At 38.5% G+C, this 17,018-nt stretch overlaps 1 protein-coding gene across 1 annotated transcript in view; it reads right to left on the bottom strand.

Annotated features, from left to right (window-relative positions):
• The window catches only part of LOC122798145 (ubiquitin-conjugating enzyme E2 E2), a 2,036,734-nt gene that overhangs the window by 322,082 nt on the left and 1,697,634 nt on the right, over positions 1-17,018 (bottom strand). The window lies entirely within an intron of this gene.

Here is a 17,018-nt window from a genome sequence, read left to right as displayed (position 1 = left end):
TTGGTTTTGTACATCTTACTTTTCAGCTTGTTTTACATTCTTCTGTAACACACTATCCCCGACACACTCTGCCAGTTGGCTGCAGCTCCTGTGATTCTAGTTTTGACCTCCTCATTCAGACTTCCAGTCTCCTCAACCACCCCTCTCAGATACTTGAAACTGTTAATCTGTTCCATTATCTCTCTTCTATCTCAGCCTTCAGCTTCTTCAGATTTCCCTATCTGCAGCCATTGCAAAGGTGTTGAAGTTCCTGTTCAGAGTCTGCCTATAACACCACATTGTCTGCATACAGCAACTTTGTTGATCTGTCCTCTCCAATCCATTTGCTAATGCAGGTCAACACCAGTATGAAAGCAGTGGGCTCACAGCTGAACCCTGACGTACACACATCCCCACAGGGAACCCCTTCTGTGAGTTTGAACACTGTTCATACTTGCTGGGTACTTATCAAATTGCCCGCACCAATTCTACCAATGTTTCTGGGACTTCAAACCACAGAAGAACTGCCTAAATCAGCTTTCTTGGGACCATACCTCTCAACCTCTTTGCGTAAGAAATCTGGACAAAGCCTAGAATAATGGGACAGATTTTAAATATTGCTTTTATAAACATAGAAAGTTGCTAAAATAACAGGATTTGTGTTAGCATGCATTCTCTGAGCAATATGAATTCTGAAACTCTCAGTGATTTACTAGAAAGCCACAAATTTTATGAGGAACAGACCAAAAATGTGGGGCAAAATTTGGATAGTTGAGAGCCATGCTTGGGACCTTGTCACATGCTTTTTCCGAGTCTAGGAGTGCCTAGTTGGACTCTTTCCTCATTTTTCATTTTTTCAGCTATCTGCAAACATTGGGTCAGTTGTGCTGTGTCCTGAGCGGAATCAGAACTGTTCATCTCCCACGTTACTTTCTACTACTCTCTGTATTTATGTATCAATCACCCTCTCAGAACTTTCATGCAATGAAACAGTAGTTACCAGATTGACAAATGTGAATTAAATAAACAAGTGACTTGCTCAGTCACTCAGCAAACAAACTGTAGGCAAATGGAGGCCGAAGGAATCAAACCCTGTATCACATGAAGCAGTTCATAACCTTAACCCTCCAATTAAACTTTCAGGATTTCACTCAATGGTTCTTTGTAACTGTTCCTTTCTAATCTCATATTTTTCTTCATTCCTATCATCTTCCTGCTGCCATATATGTATGTATATATATATACACACATACAAACATATTTATCATTTATCTTATTTTCACCTTTTTATCGTTCCTTTGTCACTTCCCTTCATTCCTTTTTTGTAATAATTTTTTATCACTTGTGTGTCATTCATAGTCTATGTCCATATTTTGTTTCTCTCTCTCTCTCTCTAATATATATATATATCACTTTAGGAGCTCAAATCTCTTTAGGAGCTCACAACAGTGAGTCACCAGACTTGCAAGACAAGCAAAGTGACATATTTTATGAACTGTTTTCTGTACTCTTTTTGCACATTGAGAGGAGTGTGATAACAGGGAACCCATATTATAATTTGAGCATAAATATTTCTTGGAATAGCCAGGTGTGCTTCATGTGGCAGGAGATGTGACACTTTGTAGTATAATTTTAATTGTGAGAGCTTCTGTGTGCCATTGCCTCAGTGTGCAGTTTAAATGAAGGGGAGAGATTAAGAATGAAGATAAGGTACAGTCTTCCGAGTAGAACAATCACAAAGTAAAACAGCATTTTATATATATATATATATATATATATATATATATATATATATATATATATATAAAATGCTGTTTTACTTTAAAACGTACTTCTATGTCCTACACAATTCTCTTACTCTCATTCTACTCGGAAGACTGTACCTTATCTTCATTCTTAATCTCTCCCCTTCATTTAAACTGCACACTGAGGCAATGGCACACAGAAGCTCTCACAATTAAAATTATACTACAAAGTGTCACATCTCCTGCCACATGAAGCACACCTGGCTATTCCAAGAAATATTTATGCTCAAATTATAATATGGGTTCCCTGTTATCACACTCCTCTCAATGTGCAAAAAGAGTACAGAAAACAGTTCATAAAATATGTCACTTTGCTTGTCTTGCAAGTCTGGTGACTCACTGTTGTGAGCTCCTAAAGAGATTTCATTAGCTGATACCCAGATATGCCAACTACAACAATCACAATGCTGCCCACACTTGCACAGTAAATCAGTGGTCAGGACTAACATTATACTCCCTCAGAAAGAACAGCGACAATTCATGTGGTTAAGACTACCATATGGTCTAAGTATAGGTGAAAAAGCTTTTTCAAAAATTAAGCCAGAATCCTGGAATCGTTTATCTGAAAACATCTGCACACAGGAAATTTTATCTGCTCTTAAAGCTAAACTGAAGGAGCACCTATTCAAACAGAGTGCATATAAATGCTTTGGAGACAACAGTTAATAAATCTCAAGTGTATGTGTTGATCTGTAAGAATGCAAATGACTTATTTTGAAAACTCTGCATGAGAAAATAACTACTGAAATACTTGAATTTTAAATAATGTGTTAATTACATTGCAAAAACTGTGTTTATTTATTTATTGACATTTGATTTACTGGAAAGTCCGAATTAGGTAGAAGCCCATGTTCAGCAGAGGCCTGGGGTGAAAGGCTCCAGCTTGTTACAAAACATTTTAGGAGCAATAATTTCACAGTCCTCAAAAATAAAACAAAAACATTTGCAGCTTAAATAATTATAACAAATTAGACATAATATAAAAACATTGTTTAAGAATCAATGCAAGTTATATTACAATCATTTAATATTTAGAGAAATTTTAGACAGGTTGTAGAGAAAGTCTAATACCAACAGAAATTTCAATATGCAGTAAGGGAAAAGTAGGCCTTATGGTATATTTAGAGAGAAAGTCAGGGAAGAGAATTTGATCCATCCATCCATCCTCAGCCTCTTTTCCCATATTACACATGGGGTCGGGGTGTCATTTCAGCAGTGTCAATCATCTCGAGCCAAGGTTTACACCACCGGGAGGCTAGCCCTGCCACGGAGGGAAGAAAATTTGATAGCAGTAAGGAAGTAAGTGAAGAAGGGAGAGTAAGGAGGTATAAAGAATGAAAAGGTAATTGTTCAGATTTAGGGATATAGCTTATTCTGGTTCAGAGCAAGAATAGAGACAGACTTTGGCTAAGAATTCTTTCAGAGTGGTTTTGAAAGATGTTTGGGAGGGTACTGACCTGATGGATACAGGTAAGGAGTTCTAGGACTTAGCAGCCTTGTACAAATACAGACAATGCCCAGCAGATTTGTTGGGTTTTTAGACAGACAGGAGTTTTTGGTCACTGGATCACAATGACCAACTGGGAACATAGTTGTGTAGAGTATTTTTTAGTGCTGGACAGGCGGATGGATGCTGGATAATTTTATAAGTGGTAAGAAACTGCGTATATGTTCATTTATGAGGCAGTTTTAACCAATTTATTTATTTATATTTGTTGACCGGGAATGTCCGACTGGACATAGGTCCATTTTCAGCGGAGGCCCGGGGAGAAAAGCTCCACAGTTAAAATAAACAGACAATAGTTACATTGGATTACATAGCGATTAACAATTTACATAGCAATTAATTACAACATATTTACAGATGAAGAACATAGTACATCAGTAGACAACTAGAATCTTTACCTGTGAAGTACATAACAGACATTAACAAATGTTACAATAAGAAGTTCCTGCTGTATAATAAGTACTAGGCTTATGAGCATCTGAGCTTGCTATAAACAAGGTAGTTAGTGGAGTGGAAAGAAAGGTAATGGTTGGATGGGGTGGGTGATATTAGAGTGGGAGCTGCAAGGGCATAGCCAGCATGTTTTTAGGTGTGCTTTTAGTAAAGTTTTGAAGTGGGTGCATGATGGTATGGAGGTAACTGTGGGTGGGAGGGAGTTCCATAATTTGGCTATGGTGCAACAGAATAGTGCTTCACCAGCAGAGTTTTTGGCTTTAGTGATCTGCAAGTGATTTTTGTTGCTGGATCTTAGTAGTCTGGTGGTGCGATAGGGTTGGAGTAGATTCTGGAGGGATGGGACATTTAGTGGATGGTTTACTAGTTTGTGGGCGAGTGAGAGTTGATACCATTGAAGGAGGTGAAGGAGTTCAAGACAGGCCAGTTCAGCAAATGAGAGACAGTGGTGACTACAGTAGGATGCCCCTGTGGCGAATTTGGCGATTTTGTTGTAGCAGGTCTCTAGCTTGTTTAGATCGCATTGCCTTAGGTTGGTATATATTGGAGAGGCATAAAGTAGGGTGGAGATAAGGAGGGAATTTGCTATTGAAATCTTTCCTGCTTTGGTGAGAAGTTGCTTATTTCTGTATAACGCTCCTAGTTTTTTATGGACTTTTTTATGGTCATGGATATTATGGTCATGGATATTTTAGTTTATTGTCTATTTCCACTCCTAGTAATTCGGTGTGTTCAGTTGGGTATATAGTGGTGTTGTCTTTTGCTGTGATGTTAAAGTGAGAGTTGTTTGGTGGGTTGGAAGATGAGTAGTTTAGTTTTGTTTGGGTTGAGTATTAATCGGGCATCGGATAACCAAGTTTCAACAGAGGAAAAGGTTTCCTGTGTGACTTTTTGCAGTTTGGGTAGGGACTAGGCTGAGCAGATGATGGTTGAGTCATCTGCGTATTGTATGAGTGTGCCATGTTTGGTGGCAGAGGCTAGATTATTGGTGAAAACAGAGAAGAGTAGGGGTCCAAGGATGGATCCTTGGGGAACCCCTATGGAGACAGGTAGTTGGGGAGATATGTCATTCTGCCATACAACGGATTGTTGGCGGTCAGACAGGTAACTCTGAAACCAGTTGGTGACTGATTGTGAGAAGGATAGGTTATTGAGGACAGAGATAAGTTGTTTGTATGGGACCATGTCAAATGCTTTAGGTAGGTCTAGGAAAGTAGCAGAGGAGAGATAGCCATTGTTTTTATGCTGAAGGATAGTGTTAGTAAAGGAGAGTAAGGCAGTGATGGTGCTACGGCTTGGTCGGAAACCATGCTGAGTATTGGAAAGGAGGTTGTTAGTAAGGAGGTAGTCTGAGACCTGAGAGTGTATGCATCTCTCTAGTATTTTGGAGAGTGGAGAGAGAATAGCTATGGGGTGGTAATTGGTTAGTTCTGTGGAGGGTCCGCCTTTGTGGAGGGGAATTATATGTGATACTTTCCACAGTGTGGGAACGTAACTTTCTGACAGAGATCAGTTAATCAAGATGGATACTGGGTAGGCCAGAGCATCAGCTGCGATTTGTAGGTATTCACTTGAGAGGTTGTCTTGGGAGGTTGTCTGCTGCTAATTTGGTGGGCTTAAGTTTAGTTAAGAGTTTTTTTTATGTTGGAGGTAGGTACAGGAGAAAAAGAGAAGGCAGTGGGGAGATTACTAGTTGAAGGTGTGGGTTGGAGAGGAGGGGGGTTATGTTGTTTAGCTAGTGATAGTATGGTTTGTGTGAAGTGTGTGTTGAATGAGGTAGCAATATTTTCTGAGGAGTGAGGGATGTTAGGAGGAGGGGTACTGACTTTACCTGGGTGGAGGATGGAGTTTATGGAGGACCAGAATTGTTTGGGGCTGTGTTGGGAGGAGTCTAGGGCAGACTGGTAGTATTGGAATTTGTCCTGTTTTATTAGCTTTTTTACTCTATTGCGTAGTTCTAGGAATTTCTGTCTAATTGAGGCGGTTTTGGTTTTGCACCAGTGCTCCCAGGCTTTATCCGTTTTTCATTTCTGACTTAGTGGTTTTCTGTAGCCATGGGGAGGGTTGTGCTTTGATTCTGGAAAGTCTTATGGGGGCATGGTAATTAAGGATGCTCAGGAAGGTAGTATTAAAAAATTCAACTGCGTCATCAAGACTGAGGTACTTTAGAGGATGCCAGTTACATTCTTTGAGGGATGAGATGAATGTGAGTGGGTTAAAGTTTAGTTTTTTACGTACCTGACAGTAGATGACAGGTTTAGCTTGGTATAGGTATTTTTTGAGTAGGAATGTTGGGGAGTGATCACTGAGGCTATCTGATAAGCAGCCTGTTATATATGACTGGGGGCTCTTACTGACTAGTATCCAATCCAGGGTAGTGTGCTTGCTGGAGTTTTTATTTATCCTGGTTGGTGGCTGGACTAGTTGGGTGAAGCCATGAAGGTTTACATGATGGGTTGGATGGTTGCCAGGACAGGATTGCCAGTCAATATTGAAATCACCTAAAATGATAGTTTCTTGGGGGAGATGGTGGGTAAACCAGCTGAGGAGGTTTTCTAGTGGAGAGATGTTTTGGCCAGGTGGGAAGTAGCATCCAATTATGTTGATGGTTTTGTTTTGGTTTAGTTTGAGGTTGGTATATATTATTTCTTCACTGCCTATTTGTGGAGCTTATGATTTTAAGATCTGGATGTTTAGATGTTGTTTAAATATTATAGCTACACCGCCTCCTTTCTTGTTTAGCCAGTCTACTCTTAGTATGCCATAACCTGTAGGGAGTATTTGCTCACTGGCAATGTGAGGTTTTAGCCAGGTTTCTGTCAGGATGACTATATCTGGGGAGTATAAGTCTATAGTGGCATGGAGTTCATGGACTTTGTTGGATATACTTCTAATATTTAGGCTTAGTAGAAGGAAGTCAGTTGGCTTTATATTGGCTATAATATGGGAGAAGTTGTGGTTTCTAGTCTGATTATGAGGATTGGGGTTGGAGATGGTAGGGCCAGGGTTGGGGTGGATGTCTCCACTTAGGGCTAGTTTTGATATGCATGAGGTTATTAGTTTTCTCAGTTTTTGAATGTGTTTGTTTATAAGGGAAACGTTATGATTGTGCTTTTAGGCTTTTTAGTGCTATACAGTGGAGGGATCTGAAAGGTGTATTGATGCAAATTTAGCAACTTTGCTATAGCATCTTTCAAGTTTTAATTTTTGTGAAGCCTGGAGGTTAATAAGGATGGAAGCACCACAAAGAAGTGTGAGGAGGAGAAATGTAATCATAAGTGTAATTTTAGTTGCGTCAGTGAGACAGTTTTTGGCTGTTTTTGATGACTTTTTCTTATGCAATTTTGTACATGCAGATCGAATGTAAGCTTATCATCCACTATCACCCCTAATAGTTTGCTATGAGAAGTGGCTTCAATGGTTGGTTGTATTACCAAGAGAGAGAACTTTAAATTCTATTTTTTCATGAAGGAGTGATTTGGGGAAAAAAGTAGTAGTTTGGTCTTTTTTGGGTTGAGCATGAGTTGTGCGTTACAAAGCCATATTTCAGTGGCTGTTAAAGGTTCCTGAGTAATTTTTTGGGGGTGTAACATATTGCCTGATGTGCAAATGAGAGTGGAATCATCTGCGTATTGTATTACAGTGGCCTGTTGTGTGAATGTATAAAGGATGTTGGTGAAAATATTAACGAGGAGGGGACCAAGGATAGAGCCTTGTGGTACACTGGTAATATGTATACCAGGAATATGTTAATATTCCCTTGAAAATAATTAATGAGTGCATCATTGAGGTGTTGTGAGACTGTAGTTGATGGGTTCTGACTAAAAATGGTCAACTGACCAGCTCACTTACCTGGTCAACAAGTAGTTAATAAAATAAATGAATTCATGTGTTATTGTAACCACTGTGATATGAACTTGAACCTTTCTGTGTGTATGAATGCATGCATGTATATAAGTATTCACATTGCTTATTTGCTCTGTAATTTCTGTTCGTCTCTGAACCCGGGATGGGTCATAGTTGAAAGGGTTGAAATGGTTGCCGGGGAAGACAAGTCCACCTAGCCAGTTTCTAACTTACTAAATAAATAAAATGCTTTTTTTTTTTATTTATTGTACTTCAAAATGCCAGGATGGGTCATGCTTTACTGACATAATTTTATTACTCAGCCAGTGGGGCTTTGTCCCACAGTACTCAGTGTCTCACATTATATAACATGACGCAGTTTTGCATTTTCTCTCTGTCTCCTCCTTACAGTTACTTAGGAATCAGTACCCACAGTTTTGAGCATCTGTCTAGACTGGGTCAGTACATTTTAATTTCAATATCTACATTTGATTTTTTGTTATTTGCAAGCTCCTAAAACTGTATTTTTATAGCAAGGAAAAAGCTACTTACTTTTGTAAAACCTAAATGTGCTAGCAGCAGACATCCATTCTTACACCACATCACATCTCTTACACACACACACACACACACACACACACACACAGCCATACTTATCTTTAGCTGTCAAGAATCCCATAATTCATGCCTGTGCTGTCTGCTCAAAGGTTGCTGCAATGGGTTGAAGGGCACAGAACAAAAACACCGACTGAAATATACTAACATAAAGTTAATATAACTGAAATAAAGTGAGGTTTCCCTGAAAAATCAAAAAGGTATATAGACAGCATCCGCAGAATTATGTACAGACAAGAAATGGAAAATTCTTTAGTTTTGTCTGGCATTAGAGGTCAAAGAGAAAAAAAATATTCTGAGATAAGAAAACAATTACACTTGGGTACTAGCTGTGGTGGTGCAGCGGTAGCATTGTCGCCTCACAGCAAGACGTTCTCCCGTGTGATTCTCGGCTGGAGCACCTTCTGTGTGGAGTCTGCATGTCCTCCCCGTGGTCGAGTGGCATTCGAAAGACATGCGTAGGGTGTGCCTTTGTTGAAGGTTGGGCATCGAGCTGGCACATCAGCACTGTAAAATCTACTGCCAATCATTAGCGGACCGGATTTCCACTGTGGCGACCCCTAACCGGGAAAAGCCGAAAGAAGAAGAACAACAACTACTGTCCTTTAGAATTTGTGGCCAAAGCAGAAATGCTGCTCACTTCCACTTGCCTTAACTTAACAATTCAGTTTAGATAGGAATGTATAGCTAATTAACTTTTTACAGAACTATTAAAAAGATAGTACACCTAAAACACTTACTGGAGATATCAATTTTTGTATGCCAGACTGTTGCTTGAGGTTAGGTGTGACCTGCTTTCTGTGGTCAAATGCCTAAGGCTCTGAACTGGCTATAATTCTTGTTTACATTTACATATTTAACTTTTGTGAAGACAGATATGCATTCTCTGCCTAAGGCTAATGAATGTAGACATATATGACTGTCAAGATTCATGAGAAATCTGCAAAACTGCCAAGATGTCTTACAATGAAAATGAATGTATGTGTTTTCTTTTATCTAGACATTTCTAAATATCAAGTATCCAATGTCACATTACTGCACCTTCCTGAATGCAAAGACCATTCTGACTACTTATTTATCCTGAATTGTGGTCATGCTTGTTTGTTTGCTGTGTGCCTAAATACTGGGATGGGAGGGGGGTGGGGGGTACAGAACAGTGCAGTGTAAAATGGACTGTTGCAGTCCAAAAAAAAAAAAAAAAAAAGTTGTGATATATGTTTCTGTCATCAAAAGGGGTTACTAGAAGAAGAAGAAAAGGAGAAAAAAAGCGACTCAGATTCCAACAATCTACCATTACTGTGATAGTGATCCTGACTTACAGACTGATCTGGACAAAACGATTTTTGCTAAGAGCGCCTGGCGCTGCACAATACTGCTGGAACCAACTCCTAAATGTGGGGCAAACAGCAGAAACACCTCAATCATAGCTGTATACAGACAACTGTAATGGTAGTTTGTCCAGTCTACTAGTGGTTGATTGTGTTTTAGGAAGTGTAAAAGAAGAAAAAGAATGTCAAAAGCCATGAGAATAATGTTCTTCCAGGCTTAGTTCCCTTTGGATTTCCTTACATGCCTCCTGACAGTGAGCAGAGTGGTGTAATAAACTGGCAGATTACAACAAAAGAAATGACACAGCAGGAGTATGAGTTGAGCTTTGAAAGCACAACATGGCAAAAGCTTGTAAAAAGCCAATCAAAGAAAATATCACAAAATACACAATTAAAAGATAATAAGCATTGTAACACACTACATGATATGCCATTTTCTTGTCTTTAAAAAACATTTGGAAAAATCTATACTTCGTTCTGGGAATGTGCACTATGCATATGTAACATTTATTTACCATGCACCTGTGTGCTTCTATACCAATCGTGCAGAGCTTTGTACAAACCCTGGGGGCAAAAAGCTTATCCTAAGGGAATAGAGAATACCATGAAAAGTATGTGTTCCAGATGGCAAGTGACATCTGCTTTCCGTGTAGTCACATGCTTCTTCTTAGTTTTATTCCCTGAAAGATGTTACTGCAGCAGGATATAACCCCATATCAGAGCAAGGACAACATTTTGTGTGATAGACTCTTGGCATGTTCTGTAACACAATGTTTAAAGCTGGGGTTTCAAGTGGCTGTACTGCTGTACTCCAGTGCCAGCATGCTATTTCTATCCTAGAAACATTTTATTTTAGCTGCATATTGTGAACTGAGTGATGTATGCTAAAAACAGAAGATCTGCACATATAAATCCAAATGCTGAAAATAAAAATAATATTGTCTGTAACTCTATAAAGTTTTTAAATGGCTTTCATAGTGTGCTTGGTTTACCACAATCCTGTAGATATCACACAAGAAGAATGACAAAAAACAGTTAAATGGTTCTGGGCTGGTCAAAACAGATCTCTGTCTCATGAGCTGTACTACAAATGAAAGCAGAAGATGTTTTTGTCTAAACTTTCAGAAGAAGGAAATAAACAGGCTGTACTTTTATAGGCAAGTGCTGTCAGTCTGAATCCCTTCAGTCAGAAAGGCTGCTTACACACTAATATATGCACTGCCAAGGGTGGGAATCAGAATGCTTAGACAGAAGTCATCTAAATTGCAACTAATAAATGTACAATGTCTGTAGCCTTCTCCCATCTCTCCTTGAACTCCAACCCGGATATCTCCTTCTGCAGCTGTACTACATTCTGTAGTCTCCTTGTGTCGGACTATTTTCACAGTGATACTACTCTCTCAGTGAATTAGTGCCTTCTTAGTACATATTTATATAGGTATTTTCTACAAACATCTGGTCTCAAATCTTTTTCTCTCCCATCCCTGCCATTTTTCTGACCCAGGAACACTCCATCATGTCTCTAACTAAACTGCATGTCCTATAATCACATCCCACAGGGGTACCCCATGAATAACTGAATTATATCTAAACAAGCTGCAATATGATTAACATTGTCAGTTTGGCTTCATCCATAACATAATTAAAATATTTTCTGCATGGAGAAAGTATTCTAAGAATAAAGCCAACACAGGAAAGGAGAAAGGACTTTTTTTGTCAACAGGGACGGCTACAAGTAAGGGTGTAGAAAATAGGCAAGAGGATCTGGAATTTAAAGGAGCAAATCAGCAAATAAGCCAGGGTTTTTGGAGTAAATAACAAGAGAGGTGAAGGTAATATACTGGGGTGAGTCCAAGCAGCAGTTTGGACCAGAGGTAAGAGATTGCTACTCCTACTGTGGAATGATAAGAGTACAGACAAAGAGACAGGGACAGGGGATTGCTAAAGGAAAGGGCAGCTCTGGCAAAGTACCTAGTTGAATCTAGAACAGAAGTTGCCGTTAAAAAGAGGATAATTAGTATGGCATATAAAATATTGTATGACAACTATAAGAATAAAAAAAAGAATTGGGAAGAAAAAAATGGAAAAGCATCACACAAAGGAACAATGGGAGGAGCTCTGTATGGCTCCCGCATATGCAACAAAGTCCAGAAACTTTAGGATTTTTGCTTGGAAGTGTTTGCATAGATATTTTCAGTTTACACAGTAAAAACATGCAGACACTGGAGCTCTTGTTGTCATCAGCAAACACATTTACTGGAAAAAAGATGTGCACCACTTCTGTACAAAGGAAATATATGATTTAAACATTCTAACAGGTTCGAAATCTGCACATTACTTGCATCATGTTGGTAATACACAATGTCAAAACATTTCAAAAGTGAATAAGCATACACTAACCATACCTAATAAATTACAACTGCAATTTTCTGCATTAAGCTATTTCATTTTGTGACATCCCTCTTCTGGGCCAGTAATCAATGAGCCCGAATCGTCATTACTGACATTGTGAGGAACATTCACTTGGAACAAAAATAGATGCACACAGTATTTCCAGATGTAGCTCTCTGCACCAAGCACAATTTCTCCTAAGAGCACAAAGAGAACACACATAGTCCTGGAGTTGGGTTTCCCTCTCTCTCTTCATGCCCCCAATAAGACTCCCCACTGGCACAGCTGTAGAGTTGAGTCCTCGGCAGAGTGTTCCAAGCCAAGTCCTCTACCACCCTCTCTGAGAAACCAGTGTTCTGTTTCCCTGCTCCACACACAATCTTTGAGATTTGATTTTCACACACACACACACAAAAGGCTGGCACAGATTTACTAGCTCTGCTACTTTTGCCCAGACTATAAGGTAGTTATGCTGCCACCAGCCAGATACTCTAAGGCTCTTAAGAGGGTACCCAATTATACTGAGCAACAGTAATACTAATACAAGCGTCTGTGTTTGACCAATGCAGCAAGGCTTTAAGGAGTAGCCACAGTATCACCAAATATATATAAATACTTTTGTCTGGAGACATGCATGAATGGGCGTACCTTCGTTGAAGGTTGTGCATCAGGGCTGGCAACTCGGCATGTAAAAATCTACTGCCAATCATTAGTGGACCAGAGTTCCGCTGTGGCGACCAAAAACCGGGAAAAACCGAAAGACACAACAACAACTCTCAAATGTTAAAATATTCTCTAAAAGACCAGCCATGATGAAAATTTTAAATGCATTTAATAATAAATACTAAAAGAACATGAAAATACTAAATATCTATTCACAATAAACACCAGAGTTTCAATCACAGGAAATATTAAAAATAACACAGATGGACAGATTCACATAGATAAAGAAAAACAGTACTTAACTAATCTGACTATATTTCTTGACTGGTGCAAATAATTACTATTCTCTGGTTACTTACTAAAGCAAGGCAAGATGAAGTGGGTTAGTGGTCTTTCTTATTTGTCAGGTTTCAAAAACTGATTAAAACATCATTTCAGTGCTGGATTAGAGAATGGCATCACACATACATCTGGTCATCTGACTCCATACTACCCCCTTTACTAGCAACTGAACCAGAATCTAGCACACAGGTGTCAGTAATATACACACACACACACACACACACACACACACACACACACACACACACACACACACACACACACACACACACACACACACACAGCTTTGCATCTGGAAGCTATAAAACCATTTCAAAAATTCCACCCTTCCAGGCTAGCAATTAGTTCAGTCCTAAGGACAGTATAGTAGGATTCCTAGTCCTGGTTATCACAGACATTTTGTCTTTGGCTGCAATCAGAACTGTAAGATACAATCTTTATGGCCTAAACAAGGTAATTTAATTTCAGACTATTTTTTAAAGTTAGCTGGACTGAGATTAACCTCTTCTCGTCCAGTATCCTCTGTTACAATGCAATGTATTTCAACCGTCACAATACAGTCTGACAAACAGGTGTATTTCTTTTCTGTTCAGCAGCACCCACTGTTGGCACATTTTAACACAAGCAGCTTTACAAATACATTTTCAACACAAGCACCTGTACAAATCAGCTTAAAATACAAATGACATATAATTCTTCACAAAACTCCAGCTAGCTATGCTGGCAAATGTTCCACATCCACTGCCCTACTTCTCCTGGCATAGCTGGCAATACTGCATATCATCACACATTTATTTTCAAAAGTGTAACAATAATAATAAATTTAATCAAGAGTTGGATAAACACATCTGTAATCGTGTGATGTATATTAACACTGTGATTAGGAATATGATTAATTTATTCACCAATGTCATAATGTTTAGGTAAAAAGTAAAGAATAAGGAACACAGTTTGAAAACGAGTCTACTGCAGCTAATGGCATGGCCAACAAAACAGCAAATGAGTTACAATGTGTGTAAATGAAAATTATGCATTTGGGTTATAATCACTCTAAAGTGAAATACGGCAAACCTAGGAAGTTGTTGGAAGAAAAGGATAAATAAAACACTTTAGGGATCATTATTACATCTAAAATACTTTTCAGAAATTAAGTGACAGGTGTTGGCATAGGATAAAGAATATATGATACACAGATTAAGAACTGTTATCAAGAAAAGATGAAACATAACTTCACTTTAAAACATGAAATAATTTGACTATGCTTTGAACATGAGAAAACATTAACCGTGTTATAGCGAGACATCTATGCAAGAACATAACTCTAACAATCTTGTTACAGCCAGGTTCTTATGAACAGTACCCAAACCTTATATTAACACAGAGATGGCAGTCTCCAAATAATGCACTGAAAAGCAACAGCAGCTTTAAAAGCTACACTCTTAACACCATCACATAAACAGCAGTTAGAAGTGAAGTGCATTACTAATCACCAACAGATATAAAAGTTACTGCATATCCCACCTTTCCAAATAACCTATTTTAATAACACTGCTCATGTATTGCAATGAAATAAGATAAGGTTTCCAATCATAACCATTAGCTGTGTATTCTCAAAATGCACTCCATGAAATTTATCGCACGGAGCTTTGCTTCTTAGAAGAATTTCTTGACATTCATTTTTCAGACATGGTTATGATGAATGATCTGTTCATAATTCTCTATGCACAGGGCTTTAATGAAGCCATGCTCGAAATGCAGCTCTAAGTACTGACTACCCATTTTGAGAAAAAGAAACCAAAATTACAATGGTACTGGATTTATTGTACAAACAGAGGTTAAACAGATTAAGATCTGTTTTAAATGCACCCAGTACAACTGTTAGCCCTTTAATATTAGTAGCTGCCTTTGAGAAGCTGGCCTTAGTTACAGATTTTAGAGCATGATGTAATACAGATGCAACTAATGGCAAGGGACTTCAAGCTGTTAATTTTTATGCTAGCCAGAATAATTTCAGATGCTAAGGAGGCAGAATCTGGTTATGGCTCATAGTGATCTCCACTTGTGAAGGGTATACAGTTGTAATCCTGCCAGCTACATTGCAAGACCTAGCATGTGACATGACATACTGAGAGGCAGGATTACAGTGTCAAGTACAGATGACTAGAGATATCTTTGTATTAATTTGACATATTTTATGATAACCAGCTAAAAACATGATAATCTTATTATTAATAATATATGCATTTACATTTTAATCCTGCAATGTTCTTCCAGGATTAACTACTGAATCAAATAATGTAACATTTTCAAAGGATGGACCAGGGTCAGGCATCATTATATATGAACAGTGATTTAATGTACTTATTTCTAGCCAACATAAATACACTACAAGAAATGTAATACAGGTTTATGACATTCATCTGAGAATCACATAGTTAAAGAAAAGACCAAATAAGACGTATAGGTTATAATATACCTGGGGTGGGGTGTATCATATATAGCAGTGGGATAGAATATTTGGTTCACAAAGAAATGATGCCAAACAGGATGTGTAAAGATAAATAGAAACTAGTACGGATCCTGGAATAAGATTAAGAAGCTTGAAAATTGTTGCTTGTGTAGGAAGTGGCATCTTGTAATAATGACTGGTTGACACTACTTGTAGGTGAAGCAGAGGAAATAAAAGGCAATATAATTCAGGGACAGAGAGCAGCTGGGGGAGGTGGCAGGCCTGAATCAATTGTAGAGGCAAAGTCCATTTCTAGGAAAACTGAACAAGACAACTAAGCTCTGTGATACAACAATGCTAAACATATAAAGACATATCCAGAAAACACTCCAAATAAGAATACCATATAGACAAAGGTGCATACACATGCCAGTAGCACTTTTTAACTCAAAAAAATCTCTGCTTAACACTGACTGTTACTAACACACTGTTTTAAGTACTTATTCCTGAGTAACAGAAACTCAGCTTTGTCAGATAAAAATCAGGCATGCAACAACACTACTCACAGATGCCTTTATATGTCTGGTGTAGAAAAAGAGAGATATACAGAATTTTACACACTTGCATGAGTGAGCACACATTATATGTGCAAGTGTATCTACACTTACTGTATATGCGCACACATATATATATATATATATATATATATATATATATATATATATATATATTCATATATATTCATAGGTATAGGTATGTACTAGGCTAATGTCCCTGGAGCCTTTATAAGCCTAGCCCATCAGATTACCCTGGCATCTTACCACCTGATGTTAGTTCCTAGTGCCTCTGTCGAGTAGAGCCACTGGAGTGATCCCCGGGGTTAATTTTCTATTTCCCATACACTTATCAAGATTTCTCTTGAAGAGAGCCAGTGAGGTGCTCTGTTTGACATGTATGGGAAGTCTATTCCATAGCATGGGCATTCTCTGGGTTATGAACCTGTCCCTCTAGCACGTTCTGTTGATTGTGGTAATGAGGCTGAGGTCTCTGGAGCATGTGGTGCGGAGGGATTGGGATTTCTTTAGATGTAGGATTTCTAACAGAGCTGGGTCAGACATGGCTTTGTAAGTCAAGTAGAGATCGCCTCTAAGTAGGCTATATATATATATATATATATATATATATATATATATATATATATATATATATATATATAAGGATGTAGGATGTTTGCTCGACTGAGCAAACGACTGAAATCCAAACGGCCGGGCATACTTAAGCGAAAGTGCTTTTCACTGAAGAAGCACTTTCGTGTAAGTATGACTGTAGCCGAGGCTGTACTAGGGTGCGGGTAAGGGAAATTTCCCTTTTCCCCACTGTAGTGCGGTCTCGGTAGGAGAATATTAAAGTAGGGGGGGTGTGGGGGGCACAGGGGGTGAAGCCCCCCCTGCTAAAATGTAAATGTAGTATTTTTTTTTTGTCACACGCTTTAACGAAAGCACTTTTTTGATAAAAGCGCTTTTGTTAAAGTGTGTTTGGGTTTTATGGATTTGGACGTATGCTCAGTCAAGCAAACGTCCTAGATCTATATATATATATATATATATATATACACATATATACCATAGCATAGCTATCAG

Source organism: Protopterus annectens, chromosome 3.part1, assembly GCF_019279795.1.
Source record: "Protopterus annectens isolate FY-2018-M chromosome 3.part1, PAN1.0, whole genome shotgun sequence".
In the NCBI taxonomy this organism is placed as follows: Eukaryota; Metazoa; Chordata; order Ceratodontiformes; family Protopteridae; genus Protopterus; species Protopterus annectens.
Note: the sequence above shows the minus strand (reverse complement) of the source record. Positions and strands in the feature narration are given on the sequence as shown.